This window comes from Leuresthes tenuis, unplaced genomic scaffold (genome assembly GCF_036924035.1).
Source record: "Leuresthes tenuis unplaced genomic scaffold, fLeuTen1.0.hap1 SCAF_18, whole genome shotgun sequence".
Taxonomy (NCBI): domain Eukaryota; kingdom Metazoa; phylum Chordata; class Actinopteri; order Atheriniformes; family Atherinopsidae; genus Leuresthes; species Leuresthes tenuis.
Genome location: NW_027325372.1, coordinates 23016117 through 23038552, shown reverse-complemented (window position 1 = coordinate 23038552; position 22436 = coordinate 23016117). Strand labels below are relative to the sequence as shown.

The following is a 22436-nucleotide window of genomic DNA, read 5'->3' as shown; positions in this document are numbered from 1 at the left end:
TGTTCAATCCCTGCCAAAAGGTTCTGATCTGAAAAATGCTTACCCTTCTGATTACAGGAGGGGGGGATTACTCCTGATTTTAAAGTTAGAAGGATCAGATTATCAAAATACTGATATTTTCACCTAGTGATTGTTTGATATGCAAGCAAATTAATATGATTCTTCCTCCATAAAAGTTTACATGAAGACCATGCCTTTATTCATCCCAGCTGATTAGAAAAAAAGAGCATATTGTATATACAAAATAAAAGCAAAGGTCTTTTTGACCGATTGTGACGTGTGGTTGTGTTTTTGGAACACGGGTTGTTGCTTTAAAGAAAATGCATCGGTTTTGCTGAATAAGGTGTGTTCAAATCATCATGAACCATTTATGATAGCCATCTATACTTGATTAGAATTTAATTTTTGGCACAGTTTTTATGCAATGGAGATTATTTTCAGGATTTGAAGGATGGCAAAGTAAAAGGAGGTGGTAAACGTAATTATTACGTTTGAGGAAAAGAAAGGTCATGTAAAGCATCAATGTTGTACACTGAAACAGTTCTGTTGTAATCAATAAATGAGACGCAATCTGGATGCTAACAGCAGCGCTCCGGTCTTCATTGTTCTCTGCTGTTTATTTATTCTTCAGATTGTGCACATCACTGTTTCATCAGTCCTGACACTCAGGACCTGTAACATATGCAAATGAGCATGTCTACCCAGTTTTGCTGAATAAGGTGTGTTCAAATCATCATGAACCATTTATGATAGCCATCTATACTTGATTAGAATTTAATTTTTGGCACAGTTTTTATGCAATGGAGATTATTTTCAGGACTGGTCATGGTGTATGCAAATGAGCATGTCTACCCAGTAATTCATATGTGGAGCAAATGGATTTGGACACAGAGTGAGTCAGTCTTTAGTCTTCTATAGCTAAATTTTTTGTATGATGCGAATCGTGCAATCATGATCTTACTGATGTATGATTTATATTTGGAGTAGCCACAATTTTGTTGTGCTGTTTGTTAATGCTGCCCTGTGATGGACTGGCTCCTTGTCCAGGGTGTAACCTGCCTCTCGCCCAATGACAGGACCCACAGAACCTTAATGCAGCCTTAAATTGATCATTCTGTCTTCACATGTTATACAGATGCTATTGTATTCTTTGAATCATGAGCTGTTTCATCCCTTCTCAGTCATTTTTAATGTGGGTACATCCACTAAAATAGGACACATTCCCATTTCCAGTAGAAGCGTGTTTATTCTTGATGGTCTGGTGGCTACAATGCATTTAGAACTGGTCCATAATCTGTTTTTTATATCCCATGAAATAAACCTGTTTCTACAACACTGTATGCACTGTATCCATGAGTAGCCTCAGTGCAACACATTTTTGATCAATATAACTTACCATCCTCAACATCTCAACAATGATTTTGCAATTTTAGCTTCTGAAATAATAAAAATCAGTTTTTAAATTATGTCTTTAAATTAAAAGTCTAAGGATGAAGTGCATTAAACATTGCTCTTACACAGTAATTGTGATTCAAGATTCAGATTTTTATTTTTATGTTTTTTTTATGTTTTTATTTATTCTGCTCTTGTTCTACTAACATAAAAGATTCAGTGCATATTAAATTAATTAATCGTATAGTATATCAATTAATTGGTGGGTTTGGATGCAAATATTGCGGGAGGTTCGGGAGTAATAGAGACAGTCAGCAGGAGCGGGTGGAATAGCCAGAAATTCAGCGGGACCGGGATTACAAAAATAGTCCCACGCAAGGCTCTACAGGATACCTCATAGACCCATTCACCTTTTGCAAACTGATGCGGGGCCCTGAATTAAATATCATGCAGTGGAAACATACTCTTCATGAACAAACTGCAGTATAGAGTTGGAAAAATGTCAAAACTAATTATTTCTAAGTGGACTGTAGATGTAAGCTCCAGGGCGCAGTGACTGGCAGCTGTGTTTACAACTGGTAAAGTTGATCAATCTTGTCTCTTTTTCTCTACGAGATGTTGCTGTAAGTTTCAGCGATTCCATGTAAGACGTTACAGTCAATGTATATCTGCAAAGAAAAGTGAGCTGTACCTATTCTTGAAGAAAATTAGTCGCTGTGTTACAGTCAGTGTTGAATTGGAGCTGATAAAAATCTTATGTCTACTGCAGAGACCAGTGTAAAAGGGGCTTTTGGATTACATGGAGACTAAATTGTCTTCTTCCAGGAAATGGTTGGTACATTATTATGTACGTACATGAAAATAATTATTCTATGATCCACCAGTTTTCAGCATGCAAGCATCTAGCAAGTCCAGGGACTCTACCTGGTTACTTGATAAAGAAATAATGAACATTAACCATCCATTTACATTTTATTACAAAGTCACTGGAAAGAACTACAAAAATACTTACACTAAAAACCTGCAACTTCTATAAACTCCCTACATGTCAGTACCTTCAAATTGAAGCTGAAAGGGTACCCTTGAAGTCAGAACAGTAACTTGGATACATTTTGTTAACTGCTTAAGTCACAAGAAATGTGTTGTTGTCCATGTATACTGAATATAAACCTAACTGTAAGGCCTATTTAGGAACCATTGCAAGTCTCACATCAATTCAATTCAGTTTTATTTATATAGTGCCAAATTACAACAAATGTCATCTCAAGGCACTCAAATAACAGTCCAATTCAAGCCAAGTGGTATTCAATTCATTGTAATCATAATCCAATGAAATCCAATTAATTCATTTAAAAATAATCCAATTCAATTATATAGAGACAATTCAAAAACAATATCCTAGCTAAGGAAACCAACAGATTGCACCGAAACTTGTCTTCAATCCAATCTCCTGTCCTGAGCATGCCTGAGGCGACTGTGGAAAGGAACGACTCCCTTTTAACAGGAAGAAACCTCTGGCCGAACCAGACTCAGGAAGGGTGGCCATTCGCCTCGACCAGCAGGGGTCAAAGGGGTCAAAGGATACCTGTTGGAACAGGAAAACACAAGTTAAAAACCACAATAATGTCACATGTACATAATATCATTTGAGAATTTAAACAGGTGGAAAAAGAGAGCAAAGTAAGGAAAGGTGTGATAGATGAGGTGCCCCAGCACTCTAAGCCGATAGCAGCTTAACTATGGGATGTTTCAGGATCACCTGAGCCATCCCGAACTAAAAGCTTTCTCAAAAAGAAAAGTTTTAAGCGTAATCTTAAAAGTGGAAAGGGTGTCTGCTTCCCGGACATTTACTGGCAGCTTGTTCCATGTATTCTGCCTCCTATTCTACTTTTAGAAACTCTGGGAACCACAAGTAAACCTGCAGTTTGGGAGCAAGGTGCTCTGTTAGGAAAATATCTTACAATGAGATCTTTAAGATGTGATGGAGCTCAGTCATTAAGAGCTTTATATGTAAGGAGAATAATCTTAAATTCTATTCTGAATTTAACAGGGAGCCAGTGAAGAGAAGCAAACACTGGAGAAACAGGATCTCTGCTGATCTCATCAGAACTCTGGCTGCAGCATTTTGGATCAGATGGAGGCTTTTCAGAGAATATGTGGGACAGCCCAATAATAACGAATTACAGTAGTCCAATCTTGAAGCAACAAATGCAAAGAGTATTTTCTCTGCATCACCCTGAAACAGGATTTTCCTCATTTTGGCAATATTACGAAGGTGAAAGAAGACAGTCCTAGAAACCAGTTTTATATGTATATCAAATGATAAATCCTGGTCAAAAATAACTATTTTTATTAAGAGTAGCTAAATAACTAGACAATTTCTCACTAAAATGCTCCGGTCCAAAGATAATGACTTCAGTGTTGTCTGAATTTAGAAGCAGACAGTTCTGAGTCATCCAGGTCTTTATGTCTTTAAGACATGCTTGTAGTCTGACCAACCTTTTGGTTTCATAGGTAAGTACAGCTGAGTATCATCAGCATAGCAATGGAAATTTATGCCATGCTGTCAAATAATGTTACCTAATGGAAGCATGTACAAAGTAAAATTAATCGGTCCAAGCACAGAACCCTGAGGAACTCCATGACTTACCCTGGTGTGTGAGGAAGATTCTTCATTTACAAGAACAAACTGGAATCTATCAGATAAATATGACTTAAACCAGCCGAATGCAGTTCCTTTCATCCCAATAACATGTTCAAGTCTCTGTAACAGAATGCTGTGATCGACTGTATCAAATGCAGCACTGAGATACAACAGGACAAGCACAGACGCAAGTCTGCTATCAGAGGCTAAGAGGAGATCATTGGTAACTTTCACCAGTGCTGTTTCTGTGCTATGATGCACTTTGAATCCTGACTGAAACTCTTCAAACAGTTTATTTCTATGTAAATGATTACAAAGCTGCAACTATTTTTTCAAGAACTTTAGACAAAAAAGGCAGATTGGATATAGGTCGATAATTAGCCAACACATCTGAATCAAGAGTAGGTTTTTTCAGTAATGGTACAGAAACCTTAAAAGTCTGAGGTACATATCCTGTCAGCAATGACAGATTGATCAAATTCAGTATGGAAGTGTCAATTAAGGGGAAAAACCTTGAACAGTCTGGTTGGGATTGGTTCGAAAAGGTTGATGGTTTAGAAGAAGACTATTGCTGTTGTTAGCTCAGAGAGATCAATTAGGCAGAAGCCATCTAAATACAAATCAGGTTCTAAAGATACTTCTAAAGCTGCTGTACTAGATGATACATTAGTGATGATAGTGGGAAGGATTCCATTAATTTTCTCTCTTATAGAAACAATTTTATTGATAAAGAATCTCATGAAATCATTACTGCTGAGATTTAAAGGAGTACATGGCTACATAGGAATACATAGTCAAGTAATGTAAACCCAAAAGTTATCAAAAAATGGTCAGACAAGACAGGATTTTGAGGGAACACTGTTAACTATTAACTCTCAATGCCATAAGTCAGCACAAGGTCAAGGGTATGATTAAGGCAGTGAGTAGGTCTGTGAAAATCCAATAGAGTCTAATATAGAATTAAAGTTAATATCTAGGCTGTCATTTTCAACATCTACATGAATATTAAAGTCACCCACTGAAATGATTTTATCTGTACTCAGCACTAACGGGGACAGAGAAGTGTATAAGACTACAACTCTGCATCCGGGTCTAAACCCTGGGTTGTCATGCTTTAGGATGACTAATTGATTCGTCCATATTTCTAGAAATGAGAGCCAGCAGTTTTAAATAGGATTCTACGTCGTTCTCTCTGGCCCCTGGAATACATTTGATGATGGTTGCTGGTGTCACTAATGCCACGTTTCTGACTATAGAGCTACCACTTACCAGGGTGTTGTCCTCTGCGGGTGTGTCTGAGTGTGGAAAATCTATTTGAAACATGGACAGGTTGATGGTGAACCACAGGCTTGACTTTAGGACTATGACTCCTCTTCCTGACAGTCACCCATTCACTCTGGGTTCCCGGCTCCTCGGGTTCTGCTTGGGGGTGACTAATGGAGCTAACTGGGCTAGGTGGCTCCGCACTGACTAAAGGGGCCTGGCTCGCTATCATGGGGTTTTCAACAGTGCAACCGACACACCACTAAAAAGTGTAAAAATAACCTGGTGAAGGAGTACAACAGCAAAAAGGGGAGAGGCAAAAGCATGAGACACATAACTAAAGATCTGTAAGAGTGAGTGCTAGAATATAACAAGTATGCGATAGGGTTAACTTTGCAAAATGTGTAAATTCTAGAGAGAAATAAGGTGATTATTAGTAGTCCAAGAGGAGCAAGAAATTTCACAGTATACACACAAGGCAACAGGAAGTGATGCAATATGTCTTACCGCAAAACAGAGTTGCAAAGAGACGCAAAACATTAGACGTCAAAGCCTTGAGGTGAGCTTTACCCCCTAAACTCATGAATTAGTTATTATGGCAGTTGTTGATAGCTATTACGTTGTTTGTCCTGACTTTTTCTGCACAGTATGGTGCCAAAATGGTGCTATTAAAAGATTTGTTTGTTAATAGTGGTACTGTAATTGTGAATGTAAGTGATTATCAAGAAAGCTCTGAAGTGTTTAGGATAATGAATACTAACCTTGACTTGTAAATTAATAAATGTAATGCCATTTCCTGTTGAATGATCCCTGATCACTGCCATGTTAATTTAATCTGAAAGTAGTTTGTGGCCTCCTCTACACATACTATAAGTTTGAATGTATATAGTTTCATAATACAATGAAATTAATATATCATCATTTGCGTAGTGTATCTTGGATAATTTTATCTATGGATAACTATACTCAGTGTATATTATAGCACACTTCTTCTCACCAAAGATTAAGATGATTAAGGTAATGCCAAGGGTCCCTGGTGATTATAATTATAATTAAAGCTGCAAGCAGCCATGAATGGGCCCTCGCAGGTGTGCACATCAGGGTATGCGTTGGACTCCATCCGATGTGCACTGCACAGCCGTCCATCAAGTTTAGAGTAGGATGTGAGAATCTCAGTCAGGCGTAGTATCGTCAAGCGTAAAAAGTGATGTTTTTGGCTACCAGTAAGTGGCTCTATAAGTATGTGTAAGTTTGGGCATATGAATGCTTTCTGGGTGGAGCTCAATTACAGCCTATGAAGTTTGGGGAAGATTAGACAATGTATGGAGAAGTTACAAGTGACCTATTTGACCACCAGTAGGTGGCACTATAATGTGTAATTTTTAGGATATGTATGCGTTCTGGGTGGAGCCCGAGTGCAGCCTATGAAGTTTGGTGAAGATCAGACAATGTATGCAAAAGTTATGAGTGACTTTGTGTTTTGTGGCGAGCAGTAGTGAGTCGTCACAGTTTGAGGGTCGGCCACGGCCACACCCTTAAGACTTTGGAAAAGATTCTCCTAACTTTTCATCCCCCATGGCTTAAGAGTAACCTGACCAAGTTTGAAGCTGGTAGCATTGAATCTGTAGGAGGAGTTCGATGAGATGCGAGGCGTGGAAAAAGGCAAAACAGTACTAATTTGCACGTTCAATTCAAAATGGCTGACATCCTGTGGCCCCGGCGCCATGATGTCCAGAGGCTTTTTTGTGCACCTGGAAATGATGAAGGTGTGTACCGAATTTCACCCGCCTACGCAAAACTAAGCCCAATGGTAGGGGTTTTTGTAGGGGGCGGTACAGAGCCATTTTCCTCCGGCCACACACAATATTCTTTTTATACATATGAGGTCATCAGCGTTGACATGTGTGCCAAGTTTCATGACCTTGCAATGATGATATCGCTTTTAACCCACAAACGCCAAAACACGATCTCCTGCCACGGCCACACCCTTCAGACTTTGGAAAAGAGTCTCCTAACTTTTAATCCCCCATGGCTTAAGAGTAACCTGACCAAGTTTGAAGCCAGTAGCATTAAATTTCTAGTAGCAGTTCGATCCTATGCAAGGTGTGTAAACAGAGGGACTTTCCAGCCACCAGCAGGTGGCGCTATAGGTGAGAGTCACTATGCGTATATGTACGCTGTCAGAGCAGAGTCCCCGACAAGCCTATGAAGTTTGGTGAAGATCAAACAATGTATGCAAAAGTTATGAGTGACTTTGTGTTTTGTGGTGAGCAGTAGTGAGTCGTCACAGTTTGAGGGTCGGCCACGGCCACAACCTTCAGACTTTGGAAGAGATTTTCCTAATTTGTAATCCCCCTTGGCTGAAGAGTAACCAGACCAAGTTTGAAGCTGTTAACATGAAATCTGTAGGAGGAGTTTGATCAAATGCGAGGTGTGGAAAAAGACACAATGCCACCAATTTGCATGTTCAACTAAAAATGGCCGACTTCCTGTGGACCCAGCGCTATGATGTCCTGAGGCTTTTTTGTGCATCTGGGCTTGACGAAGGCATGTACCGCATTTCGTCCGGCTACGTAAAACTAAGATCCCAAGTGACAGATATTTATTAATATTTTAGGGGGCGCTGTAGAGCAATTATGACACAACTACAGTAAAACAAAATGGCACACAAGGTCTGATGCGCATGCCAAAATTGGTGAGCTTTTGCACATGGGAAAGCACTGAAAAATGTGATCAGTGCAAAGGATAAGAAAAATAACACCAAGGAATCCAATAGGGCTTCGCTGCCTTGCAGCTTGGGCCCTAATAACTCCTTCAGATACAATAGGGCCTTCGCTGTTTCACAGCTTGGGCCCTAATTATAATAGAACATAATTATGATTGAAAATTGGAAATCTCTTTTCTTGGTATTCAAATAAACATGGCTTTGAATAATGGTGTAAAGGCTGGAGAAAGATGACTACAACCTTGCAGGAGAGAAAGACGTCTAGAATATTCTGTGAATCCTGCTGCAGCTGTGACATGATCTCAAATAAATTAAAGGAAGTTCTGAATTTGACTCCCGTCTGGCACTTTCTGGACTTTTGCTCAGTTTTAGCTTTTCTCATGGTTTCACTCGATGCTTTGTTAGGTTTAGTCAAAGCTACCAGGTCTGGTTTAAGAATGTAAAGCTGAAGTTTAAATGGTATGAATGGATGTCATGGAAAAATAGTGTACCTATTTCACATTTTCTCATGAGGCAGGGATGGCTCTGACCAGTCACCCTGTCCTTGTGGCTGGGAATAACCTCTATAGTATGATGTAGTTACCACCAAGCTTTATTCCAAGGATGCGTGGTATCTGCCCATAGTGTTCGATTGATGTCTCACTGGACCAAAAAATCTCAGAAGCAGTGATGCTGAGTTGGTTGTGCGTCCTGCTGGATCCCTCCATCTGCAAAGTTCTGTAAAAGATACAGTTGAGTTTCATACTCCTTGAACCAAGGACTTGTCTGGGAGAGCTACAAAGTGTCCTACGATAAACTTCACAATTTATCTTGAGGTCACAGAGTTTCTAGGAACACTTCAAACTGCAGAAATTGTTCCACATCCTTGTCTGATCTATGCCTTGTCACAGTTTTAATCCTTAAATCTAAAGAAACTTCTTTAGACTGCATTGCTTGGTTTTGTCCTTACATATAGTTCAAATTATGTGTGTGGGTGTATGTGTGCATTTTTAATAAATACACTTTTCTACAAGTAGACTATAGACAAGTCTTAGACGGGTCCAAATGATAATCAAAGCAAATACCACTATTTAAAGTTAAAAGAAAAAAACAAAAGAAAAATGTGTCAGGATCCATCTATAAATATGGGAATTTATTTTTTATTTTTATTGATGGGTAAAGATTACAATTTATTACTTTGTAATAAAATCTGCTTCACATAAAAAAAAAGTGACACATAAAGTGTATATAATTCAGCTGACTTTCAAGTCATGGGTTGTACACTCCTGTGATAAGTAATAACAGTACTTTCAGTGAAGCAGCTCCTCAACACATTCTTTGTACAACATAAAGTTCCTGAGTCTTAATTCTGCAAAGTATGGAGTATGCAAAGTCAATTTGAAAAATAAATACAAATTTAAATATTTCTATTATTTCTTTTGAGTTTGTCTCAGAGTAAAGTGGTTCTATATTTTATTGTATTGCCAACATTTTGAGCTCTTCTCCTCATATACCCCACCCTTTCCATTCACTTTGGAAGGAGATGAAATTGTGGTGGAATTCTTTATTCTCCATTTGCTCTTCTGACACATATTCGGAGAAAGAAAGCCTTCATCATGACTTTATAATGAGAAAATATGTCTCATTAAATGACATGTCTTTATATGACACTGTACATTATTTTGATACAGTGCCTATTGGGAAGTATGTGTAAATAGGCTCTTATACTATATCTGATCTCAGCTGATGAGACAAGTTAAGATCTACAGGACATTTAAGCAATTTAATTCATGATTCTAATTCCTGAAAAGGATCATTAGACAAGTTAAACTTTGAAAAAAACTATTTTAAGCTGTGTTGATTATTTAGGAAATTTTGATTTTTTTATTTATTTAATTTTTTTATATCCATCTCTAAAATCTGAGCATTTACATTTCAAGTTGTGGTCATGATTTCTAAATAGTATAAAATTATTTCTATTATAAATACATATATATTATAAATGATTTATTATTTATAAAAAGTTAATTAAATAACTACCATATTTTCTGGGCTTCAGAGGGCTGATGGGTGACATAACACTGTAGACTGTCATGCGAGAAAGCCAAGTTTGAGTTACTCCTACATATGGTCCAACAACTCACTTTCAACTTCGCTATCAGTTCTGTATTTTAGTTCTCTTCTTGTTATCGGGTTTCCATCTAGATCTTACTCACACTACTTTTGAATTTAATTTAATTTAATTTAATTTTGTAGAGCTCTCTCCCTTGCGTAATCTGCTGAGATCACTTCTGTTTCTTGGTTCACACCAGGTCTCCCTTTGCTGACAGCTTCACGTACATCTTGTTTGTTATTATCGACCTTGTGTTCATATAATCCTAGGTTTTCCTTTGTCATTTGCTAGAGCTATGATGCAGAGCCACAATTCATCAGGAAGTACAGTGTGTCCTTAAAAAGTGGAGGACAAAAGAGGCCGATGAATAATATCTGAAGGTGATGTCCTCACCAAAGACCCGTTTATCCATCTAACATTCACTAAAGCCTTATCAGATATGGGCTCCATGGAAGGGTGACTGTCAAGAAGCCATTCTTAAGGAAAGGAGAAAAGACTGAGATATGCCAAATGACACAAGAGCTGTACTGAAAATCAGTGGCAACAGGTCTTATGGAGTGATGTATCCCCTCCAGAGCCCAAGACCTCGACATGAATGAAGCATTGTGGGATCATCTTGACAGAGAACAGAACAAAAGGTAGCCAACAACCAAAGAATAGCTTTAGAAGCCTCTGGGGTGTTCCACGAACTTAGCGAAAGAAAGCCAAGCTGTATCGGGAAAGCCTCGCTTAGACGAACACCATTTCCCAATTAAGCCTCAAATCGTTCCACTAAGACATTTCAGCTGCATCTAAGTGAGGCTCATTCAAGTGAAGTTTACAAAGCCTCGCTATGTGCGAGTGCCCGAGGAACGTAAGAAGCCCTGACAAGTGGATAGTGGAAAAAAGGAGATGGCAGAAAAGGAGAGCTCTAATTTTCTCGGCAGCTGAACAAAAAATGCTGATGGAGCTGTATGATGAGTTTAAAAGTGTGATTACCAGAAAAGGTAATACAGCTGCGATTAAGAAAAGCGAGGGAAACGGCCGCAAACAATTGCCGACAGACTAAATGCGTAAGTTATGCGAGTTTCATACAATTGTCAATTGTTACGTTTATTTCTATGTAGTTTATTGTTAGCTTTTATATCTTCATTGTTATATCTTCATTTGTAAGTCGCTTTGGATAAAAGCGTCGGCTAAATGCATAAACATAAATATATTTCACCTTCCTCGTTTATTTATGCTCTCCTCTTCGTGTTATTTTTTTTACATAAAGCAGGCTGAATTGTCTCTGTATGAGATGTACTGCACAAATATACTGACCCTGCTCAGTTTATTAATAACCCAATGATTAGCACGCATCATCATATTTTGTGACTATATTATCGTGAGTGTGTGACCCACATATTAATTCTTCACGGTTACATCTTAACAGGAGCAATCTTAACAGCCAAAATGCACACCTGTCAGCAATTCAATTAAATTTTATTTATATAGCGCCAAATGACAACAATTGTCATCTCAAGGCACTTAAATAATATAGTCCAATTCAAGCCAATTGGAATTCAATTCATTGTAATCATAATCCAATTGATTCAAATAGAGCCTATTCAAAAAATAATATCCTAGCTAAGGAAACCAACAGATTGCAACGAAACTTGTCTTCAGTCCAATCTCCCGTCCTGAGCATGCCTGTGGCAACTGTTGAAAGGAACGACTCCCTTTTAACAGGAAGAAACCTCTGGCAGAACCAGACTCAGGAAGGGTGCAGGTGAAAGTAAAATATGAGAACATATTTCAGAGTGGTAAGTAGCCTTTGAAGAAATGTGTTTGTCCAAAAAATTTGCTGAGCTGTAAATATGTTGTACTGTAGCTCCCAAAAAAAGGCCAGAGGCCTCTGCCACTTGTGGGGGTCCTCCACCCGAAAATCTCACACCAGTGGGCGGCCACTGCTGGAAGTAATAGAGGGAGGGACCTCCTCGGGATATGTTCCCAAAAGTGTGCGGGATCAGTATGTAGAAGGTATTGATCTATTTCCCTCAAAATGTCAGTCTCTCAAGATATAGATGTGCCTATATCTTTCAGTGGTGGGAGACACCATCTGCCTCAGGATGTCCAAACTTTGTACAAATGGAAATATCTATTGGGCACCAAACTAGATATGGAATACATGAAGCTGGAGAGGGATGCAAGTATAAATTCTGACAAAGGAAAAGGTCATGGTGTGAATTGTATTTAATTCTGTTTTCTCTCCACAGCTTGAAAAACATGAATAATTAAACAATTCAACACAACTTGAACTTGAAACTTGTCATTATTGTACGGTTCATACAAAGTGTTGTTTATACATTTATAGTCACAGTGGGGTGCCATGACCTAACATTAGGAAAATTATAAATGATCTTTTAGCCTTCATTCAGCCTTCTTACACTTGCTCTAACTTAAACTGCTACTGTGTCAATGCTAAATTATGAAAATAAGTTCTAACTCAACAACAAGGATTAACAGAAATGTGTACCTGTATAGGTCCGTCACTGTGTCAGGAGAAACTCTGCGTCTTTTTAGGCACTGGAACCTGCAGGGAATCAAGCAAGACAAAATGTACAAAATATGAAATATACTATTAATTTAAGATGGCTCTGTCAGAAGTCAGCCATGGTGCCTGAGAACTTTGAGCAATTAACCTGGATTTAATTTGGCCAAAGGTAATTTCTATCTGTGCCCTCATTTTAGCATGTGCATGGTTGAATGCCCTCCCTGCCCTTGGTTTTGGATCAGGATATGGCGTGAGGAGGTACAGCCAGCATGCATAGCCTCTGTCCCCAAGCAGGACACCATTGAACTCTCCTGCAGAATAAGAGAAATGTTGGTTGAATATACATATGTACATTCAACCAACAAACACTTGGCAATTTGATGCAATATGTGCCTTATATGGCTATCTATAATAAAGTATGACGAGCACTTTAAATTCCTTAAGATGACCTCTCATTAAATTACCAAAATTATGCCTATGCTATATACACTTTACTCAAAAAGTACACTCCTTCGGGTAAGTAAAATTCTCGCACCTTGTGCAAACCTGTGCCAGTGAGGATGCTCGGAAGGTCCTAGAATCACGAACTGATTGAACTGCCATTTAGCCACAATGTTGGAACTTAAATTACCTCCATCACAAATCCTTTGTATGCATGAAGGATAGGAGTCAATGATGAGGTACTTGGTTTCACAGGGCATTAATGTAACATTGCTTAGGATTACTCATGTGGTGGGGTTGATGTGGTGTTTTTCTAAATGAGAAATCCAGTTCAGAGTCTATGGACAATTATCCCCAATACGTAGCTGCACATTTAGGCTATGGAAAAAATTTCGGTTTACGTAGTCAGCCTCCACAGGATCAGCACGGGCCTGGATGCGTACAGTCTCGTGCACCGAAAACACTGGGGAAGCTTGAGATTGAAGCTTGATGATGAACTTAATGCAAATACGTCAGCCAGTAGGTTGTTTTATATTATTGGCTATATGTGGAGCAGCAGCCTGAATAAGGTAATAATAATAATAATAATAATAAGGTATCAATTAGTTTAAATGAATATCATGTTCTTTTTCATTTAATTTCATGTTCAGTACTTGTATAGTTCCGTTTCTTTAGTTGCACTGGCACTGATTCACTATTGATTTTTCAAGACAGTAAAGTGGTGATATGATAAACACAATTTTTCTTTGTTTTGTTTTTTATACAAGACATGAGTTGAGGGAGAGCGGAATTCTAACAGGGGGAACTTTCTTTCGGAAGTCTGTTTCAGCCAATTGGACATTCTTTGAGACGCAGCTGAGCTAAGCTTGAACGTAAGCCTGCCCAGGAGCATGCTAGTTCATTGGCATAAACTATCATGTTTACTGAGCTGGCATTCAAATAAGCCACGTTGGTGGAACGGAACTCTTTCTTAAATGAGTCAGATTTATCGAGATAAGCAAGGCTTTTCCTTATTCCAGCTTTGTGGAACACCCCTTTGGAGAACTATTCCTGAAGACTACTTATAGAAATGAAAAGAAAGTTTGTCTAAGAGGGTTCAGGGTATGTTGATGAATAAAGGTGCTTATAACAAATATTGGCCGCGTTTCCCAGATACGTTAAGAAGCTCTTAAGCGCTAAGAGCTTCTTTGGAACGGTCTTAAGAGCGCTGTGAAAGAAGGACATGTTTCCCAGAGTCGTTCTTAGCTTAAGAATATCTTTCACTAAGAAGGAAACGTAAGATCGCCCTGATCCACTCTTAACAGCCTTCTTAGTGACCAAACGCTCACTGCAGTCGCGTCAGGTACAGTTATATCTGACACTCAAAGGAATACTAAAACCATGCTTAATGATGAATGTGCGTTCATAGCTGCAGAACACTGACGCAAGAAAAAGAGTACAAGAAGAAAAATAACAATATAAAGATAAAGAATTGCTCATGTGTTCCTGTAGCTATATAAATAAAATGAATCATACAATCACTCTTTACGTTTTCAGACACATTCGGCATCCGCATATGAGTTTACAGTAGCTATCAAAACAGCAACAACCCTGTGGTACTTCACAGACATCAGGGAAACTGACAGGTGTAATTGAACTCGGCTGGAACCTCATCAAGAGAGGCTCCACCTGCTAGTCTATAGAAAGGCGTTGCTGAAGTCCACACATGTGAGACACCATGGCTGCAATACAGCATATTCTCGCTGCTAACCAACAGCGTCGCCGTGCGCAAAGCCAGATAGTTTACATAAATGCCTATGTGCGGCAGCATTTCTCCCCACTGTCCAGTCCAAGCACCGGCTTCCCCATGTGGAGATCCAATGCCTCGTCACGCTAGTGTCACCACACATTCAGAGGGCAACCCGCTGCAATTTTGCCCTCAGCCCAGAGGTGCAGCTCCTGGCCACGCTGCATTTTTACGCAATGGGGAGCTTCCTGGAGGTGGTGGGGGATGGGACCGGTCTCAGCAAGATCGGTTTCACGGAGTGTGGCAGCCGTGACACCGATCCTCCTGCGCCATGCCCGGACACACATCAGAATGCTCAACACACGGGACGAGGTCCGCGAGATCCACCGTGGATTTTATGCCATGGCTGGGATCCACTGGGTGATTGGTGTCATGGATGGAACACTGATCCGAATCCACAATTCCTCCCTGGTGGATCCGTGCTGGATTGGGAGGAAACATTACGCTGCCATCAACACTCAGGTGGCGGTGGACCACGATGGCCTCACAGACATCGTTGCCAGGTGTCCAGGAGGCACACACGACAGCTTCATGTGGGCCAACTCAGCTGTGGGGCAGAAGGCTGGCAGAGGAGAATTTGGCAGGAGCAACTTCCTCGGGGACATGTGGCTACCCACTCCGGAGTTACCTCGTGACACCGATAACCAACCCAGAAACACCACAAGAGGAGAGGTTCCCACATTGAACGGGTGTTTGGCAGGTGGAAGTCTACTGATGTATCCATCGTTCATAGGGGTGGCTGTGCTTGTCACCTGTGAAATGTTGCCGCGTGATTGTTGTCACAGCCATGCTGCACAACATAGCAGTGTATGTTGGAGCAGATGAGCTGCCTCCTGTGGGAGAAGATGGGGAAACGTCAGAAGACGAAGCCCCCAACCCCGCCCCCCGTGAATCCCGAGCAGCACTCCACCAAGCTGGTGTCCAGACCAGAGAGGAGCTTGTGAATCTCTTTTTATGTCTATCAGCCCCTACCCCGTAACCACCAGTCACCAAGCACTGATATCAGCACCACCCTACTCCCAACATTAAACCCACTACCATCACACAACCCATATCAACTATCATGTATATGGCTCGAAAGCTAGGAAATTACGCAAAATGACCCATGCAACACGTGGTTGAAAAGGAAAAGTAGTATATTAAAAAAAAAGATAAAAATGAAAAACTAAAACGGTGGCACAGTTACTTGGAGTCTGAATCTGCATCACCTGCAATGAAGGGAGATTGATTAGTGAAATTGTAGGGGATACATTGTGCAATTCGGACAAAAAAAAAAAAAGTAATCGAAATGCCCCTCACCTCCATACTGGGGGACCAAGATGGAGGGACGGTTGAACTGCGCCTCGGAAAGGCCTCCGTGGGGGCTGCTGGTGGCCTGGGTCTTGTGGCCCTCTCTGCCTGCTTCTGATTGGTTGGGGGGGCTGTGGATTGTGGCTCTGTACACTTATACACTCATAACTAAGCACGGTTATCATGTAGGTCCTGTGCCATGGGTATTGCATGTTCTCACACACACACACACACACACACACATTCATTAGTCCAGTAGCATGCACGCTAAGCAGTTGATGTATTATCATGTCGTCTCAGGTCATCTATATCCACAGTTGTGTTGTATGCGATTGCTGCTACTTGTGCTTGTTTTCGTTTGTTTGTGTGTTTGTTTTTTCTCTGCTTGTCTGCTTTCAGGTGCTCCTGGTGGCGCTAAGGCTGGATTCGCAACAGAGACCATGGATTTTTGTCTGTTTTGTTTTTTTACAGGTGTAGCAGCTGGTTGTCTGGTTTTTGTTTCTATTTTTGTTCTATTTCCTCTTCTTTCCTCTTCTTCTTTCCTTGTCCCCCGGTCCGGTTCAGTTCTATTACATGTTATATATTGTAAACAGAAATAAATAAATGGGCATCAAGGGGAGCTTTACATTTATAAAACTTCCCTTGGCAAAGCAAATCTGTTTGGCATAAAAGGTATTCAGACTACAATTCTGCTGCCATAATGCTGAACAGGACAAGGGGAAAAAAAAAAAAAAGCGCAATTTGCAGCGACAGCTGGTTTTCCTATTGTAATCGGAGCTATCGACTGCACACACATTGCTATAAAAGCGCCATCACAGGATGAATTTGTGTATGTCAACAGGAAGCAATTCCATTCCATCAATGTACAGATCATTTATGATGCGCAAATGCACTTAACTAACATTGTGGCGAGGTGGCCTGGTTCAACGCACGACTCATACATTCTGAGTAACACCATTGTTGGGAACAGACTACAAGCTGGCACTGTGCGCGATGGGGGGCTTCTTGGTAAGTAACTATATTCGTGTACTTGTCCTAATGTTATTCCCTGTGACGTGTATTGAGCATGTGCTAAATTTCTATCCCGTCTTCACAGCACCATTAGTCGGTGCTTAAGGTTAGTGTTTTACAGTTTTATTTTTTTTGTTCACTCTGTTTAAACTACACCGTAAGATCTTGACCCCTGATTATCTCAGAGTGCAAATTACTCATGTTAATAACCCCGTGCGAAAAGTGTAAAATGTCTTAGCCTCACCTTTTCCTTTGCGCACTTGCGCACGCATGCACTTGCGCACGCACGTTGCGCGTTATTTTGCAACAATAGTATGTGATACATGTAGAATAACGAATGGAAACTGTATATCCAGTTAACTTTGTCTCCTTTCAATTTACCCCAGGTGACCGTGGCTATCCACTTAAAACCTGGCTGATGACCCCTCTCACCAACCCTCAGACTGACCAAGAGCGGTACAATGACCTCCATTCCCACAGTCGGTCAGTGGTTGAGAGGACGATCGGTCTACTGAAGGGACGGTGGCGATGCTTGGACAGGGGGTATGCTGCTGTACAGTCCTGAGAAGGTGTGCCGCATTGTGATGGCGTGTGGCATCCTTCACAACGTGGCAAACCGGCACGCCATACCACTGCCACAGCAGCATATCCTCCCACCAAATGAACCAGAAGCTGGACCCATTAATGTGTGTCCTACCCTGGAGGCCATTCGGGCCCGGCAACAGTTGATTTCAACCATGTAAAAGGCTACTGTATGAACACATTTGTTGTGAGTTACACAAAATTACACAAATACATAGGTATTTACCTTTGTCGGAGTCACCCACATGTGCTCCAACCATCCCTGAGAAAGCAATGTCACCCATAATTGCACTGACTCGCTGTTCAAACAGGGTGGGCCCCACCTCTCCTGCCCCGCCGCCTGTTTTAACCACACTTCGACGGTGGGCAGCCAGTCTCCGCTTCACATCTACCTTGAAGTCGGACCACTTCTTTTTGACCTCCGCTTGTGTGCGGTTCTCCGACCCCACCGTATTCACAGCCTCGCACACTCTCTCCCACCCACTCCTCTTACGTTTGCTGCTAATGCCGGAGGACAGGGTGCCAAAGAGCACCTTTTTGTGCTCCTCCACCTCGGACAGTAGCACTTCCATCTCAGTTTCGGTGAAGTTATTCTTTTTTCCCATCTTAGTCATTCGTTTTTTCTATATTTTCTGATGTGCAGAGACAGGAATCGCAGGTGCAGGGCTCATTTAAATATGATTTGCATATTTAAGTAGGGGCGTGGACAGGGAGGAGTCGGGTACTCCGACATGTGCGCTCAATTCCACGTTGATTGGGATGTACAAAAGAAAATTGAATTAATGCGTGCGCACACATTGATACATCCGGATATTTTTGTACGTTGGAGGGCATTTTGGTTTGCGCGTACGCCACGTTTCAGTAGGAAATCCATGCAAGTCTTTGTACATGAGGCCCCAGGTGTCCGAAGAAGGGAGGGGGAGAAGTAGCTCAGAGCGTCTCACAGCAGTGATTTCAGGAGAGTTGTTACAGCAGCGGCCTTGGCTGAGGCCGTTGCCAGGAATGCAGATTAGATTATGATAGTTGGTTAGGGCGAGTAGTCATTTTCAATGGACACGACTCACTCTGTTTGTCCATTTTGGTCACAAAAACGATCCATACACCTTTGCAAAGCCACCAGCTTCTCCAAGATGTTTTCCATATTGCGTTTAATGACCACAGTCTGAGAGCCAATAGCTCTGCCCACCGATTCAAACATGCCGGGCAGCTTGGGGCCTATGACCGCTGTCTCCGACTTCCGAATTTTGCGATACACCAGGGCAATGCCTAATCCAATCAGCAGAAAGCTCGTTATCATGGTTCCGAATATGTATAGATCCTCGACGTCTTCAACGGAAAGAATCGACAGGCACACAACTCTCCACTTCCCCCAGGAGTCCCTCGTGTACCCAGCGGCAAACGTTCCGTCGAGACAGACAGGTTCCCCTGGACCCGAGCTTCTTGTAGCAAAGATTTTGTCAATTGCATTGAGAGACCAGCCGATAAATTCCATGATTTAGTTTGAGAGCAATGCAGAGAGAGGCACTGAAGTTGAGACAGGACATTACAAGACAAGAGAAGCAGGAGAGATATGGGAGAGGGCAGAATCAGAAGAGAGAAGAAATTGCACCTGTGTGTGGGGACCATAGGGCGTTGTGTCTGATTTATGCACTGATAAAGTGGTGGGTGATCGATTTTCCCTGGCATTGATTGATTTAGTTTCACCACCACGGCGGTGTTCAGCTCCCACTAAGAGCTTCTTAAGAAGCTTCTTTGGCGGGATCTTAAGAAGGCAGTTAAGAACGCATCTTGGAAACACCCCTATCTTAGCGCTCTTTCTTAGCTGAACCCTTCTTAAGAGCCTTCTTAAGTCCTTAAGAACGATCAAATCTGGGAACTTCAAGATCATTATCTAAGGTAAACACAAGAAACTTGTGCTAAAATAATTCCCTGTAATATCTATATAGACCAGTGAGCAGTGCTGACATATGTCAATATGTCATTGTTGTTATCAGGTGGGAACCTCCTTTCATCAGTGTTTCGTTTAGTTGGGCCCACGACACCTCCAGGAGCCGAGACAGTGATCACTTGCATCTCGGAGGCACTCCCCTCATGCCAACCATCTTTTTTTTCCACAACCACATGCCACCCCAGCCTCTCACCAACTGCACACCAGTCACAGCGGTGTGGGGATACAAACCCTGGTTTGGGTAGGGTGTAATGAAAGTATAGACGGTGCCAAAGGTGGAAAGGTGGACAAGACACACTAGCAGATTCGGCAGACAAACTCACCTACGCAGTCCTACAATCACAAAAAATGCCAGCAAAAACAAGGCCATACAGCCCGACTCACCAAAAATGGCTGCCTGGTTTTTAAAGGCTCAACAGACTTTGCAACAAATCCTCTACATCCTACTTCCACTGGACATATCCTAACTTTCCATCCTCGCTGCTCTGCTTCTGCCCCCAACTCCACATACCTAATCTTTTTTCCTTTCATATGCTTCTGCTAATAATTCCTCCCAAGGAACAGTCATCTCAATGCAATACACTCTCATTCTACTCCTAGACCACAAGACTATGTCAGGCCTTAGATTTGTAAAGGCTATTTCCTGGGGAACAACAAGCTTTCCTCCTAAAACTACCTACATCTCCCAATCACAAGCATCCTCTAAGTTGCCTTGCCTCCTTATTGTCTTATTAACTTTCTCCCCCTCTTGAACAAACTGAATTGCCACTCTCTTCACCTTGGACCCTCCTAAATTCACCCGCCTTCGTTTATCTTCAATACCTGCAGCTAAGCTTCTAAATACCTGGTTATGTCTCCACGTATACCAGGCTTGTGACAGACTAACCTTACTGTGATAGCACTCCTTTATTTCTTCTTTTCTGTACCACTTCTTGAGTCAGTCAAAAAAGAAACACTCCTTTTCCACGCGAGCGACGAGACATGACAGCTTCCTTTGTCATTTAAAATGTATACTTAAAAACAACAAAGCAAATTACAAGGTCTGACGCACGGTCAAGACTGTGATGCTTCCACCATGTTCTGACTCGAAAACTAAAGTACACACAGTCAATTAGCCTACCATAGTTAACGTTATATAATGACGTCACATCATAGAAATTACAGCATAGAAACATTTTTTAACCTTTTACACATTACCAATTGTGTATTTTAAACTAACATACTCTAAGCCTATAGAATTACAACAAATTTATCATCATTAATATTTAACTGTTTTTAACTTAAATTATTATTGCTTAGCTGGCACTTACACTTATAACCTGACAAAATGTGCTTTAGAGTTGCAGTACCTGAACATAACAAACATAACAGGTCTCCATTTAGTTTTAGAGTTTTTGGGAGTTGGCAATACAACATATGTTGCCCCTATCAAAAATCTAATACTCTTTTCCTCCATACTCCACAGCTTTTTCCAACTAAGCTTTTTCTTCTCTACACCTTCCCAGTTCAACTACTGTTACTGCTTAACCTGAGCAACTGCCTTTGTACCCCTTAACATTTCCACCTGTCTACGAACCTGCTCAACAACTAACTTTCTCTTCTACTTGGGACCTGCTCTACTCCACACCGGTTTGCCTGGGCCAAGCCTCCCCGGCCTATTTGAACATTACCCAATCTCTGTATGTCTAAGAGTTGCTTCTGCCTCCTGAGGTGCCTTTCTTGGATTCCATTTCCTCCCCTTGGTTGGGTTTGGAACCACCTTACTAACTACCACATCTTTACTCCCAGCTAACAGGAGCTCTGTCCTAACTTTAGTACAAGATCCACTAGACGAGATGCTAGGAGCTGGAGTATGCCTTTCCCCATACAGTGCCACAGTACTTAAGCATCTAGGAACACCTAGCCACTTCCTAATGTAAAAGCTAACTAATCTTTCCATTTTTTTCTGCAACAGATAATGGAATCTCATATACAGACAGTGTCCACATCAACCGGCGAAACAATCCAAATGGCAGACACCACAGCTTCAACTTTCCTGGAAGCCCTGATTTATCTATTCTATCCAGTCCCTCAGCAACAGCTTTCTGAAACTGCCCTGCCTGCTCTCCATCATTTAAGTCGACCTGGTACCACCTACTGAAACTCTTTACTGCCTTTTCCTTAATTATTGGAATTTTTTCTTCATCTATTACAAACTTTCACTTAATTTGCCTCTACTTATTGAGATACTAAGTAGGTTTGATTTTCATACCAGCCCTCTTTCGATTTTTATTAAGTCTCAAGTATTCTCTTCATGGCACTGTTGTAGTCACCAACGTCATATAATCCACGTAGGCCATTAGAACTATACAAGCTCTGTTTTCCTTTTCTACCGTATTTCTACTGTTTTCCTGTATCTGTACTTACATTTATTTTTGCACATATAATCCTGATGTGAGGGGTGTCTCCAGACAACTGCGCATTGTTATAAAATTCTGTTTATTATCGTGACAAAAATAAAGCTGAGTCCAAACCCTATATTATACCTATTTTAAAAAGTTAACATTTTAATCAAAACCATTAACCAATCAGGAAGGTCAAGATATGAATAAATAAGGGTCTCACCAGTTGATCTAATTCGTTAAATTAAAAAAATTATATTGACAATAAGGTGCTGCTATTAACACATAAATCTTTAATATCCTCTTTTAAATGGCCCTGTCTGTAGAAATGGGGTATTTTCTGGTCACTGTGCCTAGAGGCTACAG

The 22436-nt window shown here is 40.9% G+C and overlaps 1 protein-coding gene across 1 annotated transcript in view; it reads right to left on the bottom strand.

The window, feature by feature from the left end:
- The window catches only part of top2b (DNA topoisomerase II beta), a 505727-nt gene that overhangs the window by 268228 nt on the left and 215063 nt on the right, over positions 1-22436 (bottom strand). The gene's annotated exons all lie outside the window — the stretch shown is intronic.